This window comes from Protobothrops mucrosquamatus, unplaced genomic scaffold (genome assembly GCF_001527695.2).
Source record: "Protobothrops mucrosquamatus isolate PMUCROS unplaced genomic scaffold, P.Mucros_1.0 scaffold84, whole genome shotgun sequence".
NCBI classification, from domain to species: Eukaryota; Metazoa; Chordata; class Lepidosauria; order Squamata; family Viperidae; genus Protobothrops; species Protobothrops mucrosquamatus.
This window is the reverse complement of record NW_015386461.1, coordinates 967761-972977: the sequence shown is the minus strand read 5'-3', so window position 1 is coordinate 972977 and position 5217 is coordinate 967761. Positions and strand designations below refer to the sequence as shown.

At 42.6% G+C, this 5217-nt stretch overlaps 1 protein-coding gene across 1 annotated transcript in view; it reads left to right on the top strand.

Moving 5' to 3' along the window:
- The window catches only part of MGAT5 (alpha-1,6-mannosylglycoprotein 6-beta-N-acetylglucosaminyltransferase), a 141522-nt gene that overhangs the window by 92286 nt on the left and 44019 nt on the right, over window positions 1-5217 (top strand). The gene's annotated exons all lie outside the window — the stretch shown is intronic.

Here is a 5217-nt window from a genome sequence, read left to right as displayed (position 1 = left end):
TCCTCAATTTTCAGTTCAGTGATCATTCAAAATTACAATAACGTAGAAGGGGGTTGTGACCTGTGCCCAAAGTTACAGCTGTTGCAGCACCTCACAGTCACATGATAAAAATTAGGGGTTTGGGCAGCGGGTAACTGTGATGATCAAGTCAGCAATAAGGGGAGCCTTGCCTACAGATGGACCTGGCATTTAAAAGCAGTAGCCCAAAACCTGGGCCACTGTTAATCTGCTGAACAGGTAAATAGGTTGAGCTCAGGGGGCCAGAACATGAAACAGATTTAAGACATTAGGAGTGTGTTCCTTTTGAGTGGCTCACTCCCTTGTTTCCCAACCATTGTATCTCCCTATATCCAACACCACTGAGATACAGTGCGCCCCACACCCTATTCACCCCTCTAGTTTCTTCATCTCCCATCCTCAGCTTCCCTTCTCAAGCTAAAATGAACCCCCACTCCAAACGATATACATCACAGATAGAAGTAAAACTTGACAGGTGCTGTAGCAACACCTCTCCAAGTCACCGTGCCTCCCCTGTCATATCTTCATCTAACCCCCTACTAATTAATCAGTAGAATGAATTAATCAGAACAATTAATCAGTGGAACGACTTGCCTCCAGAAGCTATGAGTGCTCCAACACTGGAGGTTTTTAAGAAGAGATTGGACAACCATTTGTCTGAAATTGTATAGGGTTCCTACTTGAGCAGGGGGTTGGACGAGAAGACCTCCAAGGCCCTTCCAGCTCTGTTATTCTCTGAATTGCTCTCAGCCATGCTGCAGGGAGCCACTTCCCCCTGGTTCTCATCCAGAGAAGAGGATCTAAGTACACTCGCCTCACTCTCATCCCACAGTCCCAAGATCCCCAGAGAAACCTCTTCATAGTACAAAATCATGTTATTCAAAACAAAGTAGTCCAAGACTGGTTTCACACATAGCTGAGAAGATGAGGTGGCCGTGCAAAGCCTTCAGCAGCTGAGGAAGCCAAATACATTTCCTAGAATGCCACTGCTGCAGCCACTGGCCATCCACCATGTAGTGCAAATTCATGTTGACATAGTCTCCGCCATCCAAGAGTCCAGGGCTTCCATTGTCTGAAGTATAGACAGAAAGTCCAGCAGCAACCTATCATCCTCCACACTAATAGATCTTGCTGCTGGCCTTGATAGAGGACAGGAGAGCTTAATTTCTTTGCTGCCTCCATTATTGAGGGGTCCTTGGTACTCTCTGAGCATGCTTGTTTTCTTGCAGACATTTCATTACTCAAACAAGGTAACATCACCAATGCTAGTAAGGAGTGGGGTTTGCTTTTGGTTTATATTCTAGTGGCTTGCTCTGTCGGTGTTGGTAGGGGTGTTCTTAGAGATTCTTTGGTTGGGTTGTTTACTTTGGCTTCTTTGGCAGTTTCTTTATTGGGATATTGATTACTGGATTGTTGGTCTGATGTTAACCTTGGAGTTAATCTATGCTGATCTGGGTGCTGATTGCTGGTGTCGAGGTGCTTGGGTCTTTTTGTTCTTTTTTGGCCTGGATGATTGTCTCTTTTGTGTAGTCTGTAGATGTTGTTAATGTCTGTGTGTCTATTGATGGCTGATTTGTCAGAGTGCCGGGCTTCTAGAAATTCCCTGGCGTTTTTGGACTTGGCTTGGTCTAGGATAGTCACATTTTCTCAATTGAAACTATGGTTAAATCTGTCTATATGTTTCACTTATCTTTACCATCTTGGATATTGATATACTATATGAAAATGAGTCCTGGACTAAATATTTTCTGCTTAAAATGAAGAGACATTAAAGGGAAATACCTCATATCCATATTACATAACAACAAAATACTGTAAAGCATGAGTTTAAATAATAGTTTTGTTAAAGGACATGCTTCCTTGCTTCAGTTTATGTTTGGATGGCCAATACAGGTAATATACAAATTGTAAGCATTTTATAAGCAAATTATGAGCAATCCTTATCTACTGGTTTGGAATTAAGCCAATGTAAAGATTTTTTTTTTTTCCATACCTGCAAATTTGTAGTCTGTTAGTTCTTGGGCTTAAATTCAAAACATATGTTCTCCATCATCATGGTGAGAAAAGGCGTTCAGGTAAGACAACGCCCCTTTTATAAATATTTTGCTTCTGAGAGACTGTTGCAAGTCAAATATTTATCTTTGGTTTAAGGCATAACAATGTCTCTAAGTAAAGATTTGTAGTGCTTGTTGGAAGTTGAATTTTCAACTGAAATATTTCAGTCATTTTCATTGTGCATTCTGAAATACGAGCATTTGTTTCCTTTTTTGGTGTTGTTCCATAGTCTTTATCTATCCTATGTAAGTGGCAGATGCTTCTTTTTAGGCAGAAGTTGTTCAAAGCTTCTCAAGCCAAAAGATAAAACCATATTATGAAATGCCTTCCAATGTAATGTGAACCGGGCAGCTGTAATATTGTTTTAAAAATAATAAGGGCGTAAAGAATGAGCAACATTTTCAGTTTTGCATTGTATTCCCTCTGGGCTATCTCCTCCTAGCTACACCCTGACAGCTGTTACAGCTGTATGATTATTAAATTTATATCCTGCCTTTCATGTAGGATATACATGCAGTGGGGAAATACATTTTATTCTCCCAACAACTTTGTAGGTTGGCCTACAACAGTGATGGCGAACCTTTTAGAGACCTAGTGCCCAAAAACCGCCTGACCCGCCCCCGCTCTGCCCCACTCTCACCTGCCCACAGGGCCACCCACTGCCTCCACGGCCCACTGCAGGAGATCGCCCAGGCAGCCCAGCAGCGCCATGATGGCCATGCCCTCCGCCCGCATCCCGGGTGACGGGGCGCGAGGGCGGAGTCTGTCCCTGCTGCCCGGCTGCCATGTTCTTGGCTGCGCTGCTCTGCACGGGCTGCATCCGGGAGTGACTCTCCTCTAGGGGGGCTGCTGGTGAGGGGCCCACGGGGGGAGGCAGGGCTGGAGCAACGGCCCGTGTGCCCACAGAGAGGGCTCTGAGTGCCGCCTCTGGCACATGTGCCATAGGTTCGCCACCACTGGCCTATAAGATAGGGAGTATCCTAGTGTGACTCATGAGTTTCATGATTGGGTGTGCACTTAAACCTGGCAGTCCCTTGTTACAATCCAACATTTGAACCACTATGTTACACTGTCATTCCCTTCTTTATTTGTTTTTCCTTCCCAACATGTGTGACATGTGGTAAGATACGCTCCTTCCTTGCATGTCCTTTTTTCCCTCCACTCTTCAAATCACTCCTGTTATCTGTAATGGAATCAGGCCAGAATGACAGTCCTTAAGATCAGTCATATTCCCATATCTCATGCACATTCGGTGAATATTGGGTAAAGATTTCCCCTGTCCAATTCTGCCTGTGCTCATCTCTGTTTCTTGGCTGATGGAGCCAGCTGTCCAATGACATTTTCCATGCCCATGTGGTCAGCATGACTATACACCAAAGGCACATGGAATACTGTTACCTTCCCACCAAAGTGGTACATGCTTTTGAAACTACTACGTAGGTAGGCAAGAGCTGAGGGACGTAACGGGAGTTCACCCCATTGCAGAGCACTCGGGACCGGGCTGTCAGTTTTCCAGCAGATAAGCTAAGAGTCTTTAACCACTGAGCCACCACACCTCCTGGGACCAAATCATAAATCCAGTGAATAAGAAGCTCTACTTAGAAGCTTAGCAAAGCTTAGAAGGAGAAGCTGCTGGTGGACAGGGCTATTTTCTGCTGAGGTAGGGATCCCTAAAATGTGTGACATCATAATGGAACAGCCTAAAGCAGACATGTCAAACACGTGACGTCACGTAACGTATCGGGAGAGTTTTGCCCTTGACGGTAATGGGATGGGCGCTTTAGGCTTCCGCATGACGCCTAAAGAATACTGATAAAAGAATTCAAGAAATAGAGAACTTTGAATCTCAGTGACTTTAATGGGAATTTATTTTATGCTTTGTGATGTGGAGACAAGCTGAAACAGTAAAGAGGATAGTATCCTATTTATCTTTCCTGCTTCGGCAGGGCTTATCCACACCCTGGCTACACCAGGGAAAGGAGGAGAGTTGTCCATTATATTTCTAAGAGTTTTTGAAGATTTACAACACAGAGAAAGGAATTGACATTTGTGATTTCCCTCTGCCTGGTGTTTTTTTTTTAAGGTTTATTTTCTTGAAAGTTTAGAAATGGTATAAGTCAGTCCAAAGAGAATCTGGATAATTTATCAACTTGTGCCAGAAGTGGACGGCCAGAGAGGCAGTATAGGAAATGGGAAAAAGGAAAATCTTATTGTTTCTCCCAGCTTGTGGCAGAAAACCAGTTTGGAAGAAAAAGGAGGAAACTCTTAAGGAGTAATTGTTTTAAAAATGATGAATAGAAATAATGTTAATTGCATTAAAGCAGGGGTCTTCAAACTTGGCCCTTTTATGACTTGTGGACTTCAACTCCCAGAATTCCTCAGCCAGCATGCCTGGCTGAGGAATTCTGGGAGTTGAAGTCCACAAGTCATAAAAGGGCCAAGTTTGAAGACCCCTGCATTAAAGGATATTGATTTTTGATTTATTTCCTTTAGAAACATGGTTCTTTCTTTTGTGTAACAAAGTATAATTGTTATGGCCTCTGTCCTATTTACCTTGTCGCAACAATCTTTTTTTCCCCTTGGTTTCTTGATTTCTGTTTGTTTTTTATTTGTCAGTCAGTTTCCTCATTATTTTCCTGGTTGCCACGAAGAAAAAAAGGAGCATGTTTTGATTCAGTTTTGTGCTGCATCTTGCAATTGGGTGCTGTTGTAACTCATGTTTAATTAAGAGGGAAATTATGCCTATTTTTTCTTTATAAATAAAATCGCTATGCTGTAAGTTATGATACATTTCATTTTCTTAAAATGATGACATTTAAGTGTGGTGTTTTTAATGAACTTTTCTGGCCTTCTACTAGAACTGTTCAGCAATCTGGGAGGGAATTATTTGGAGCCTGAAGTTGGGGTCAGTGGACAACCCAAATTATCACAATGTGTGATGAGATTCTCTAAGTTTATTGAAATTAGCTCTCTTGAAGTCCAAGACTCTAGTTCGACTGTGTTCTATTGCTTGTGCTTCCATAATGTTGAATTCTAATATTGCATGATCACTTCCTCCCAGGGTTCCTATGGCTTCAACACCTTCTATCATTTCATCTCTGTTAGTGAGAATTAGATCCAAAATGGCTAATCCCCTAGTTCCCT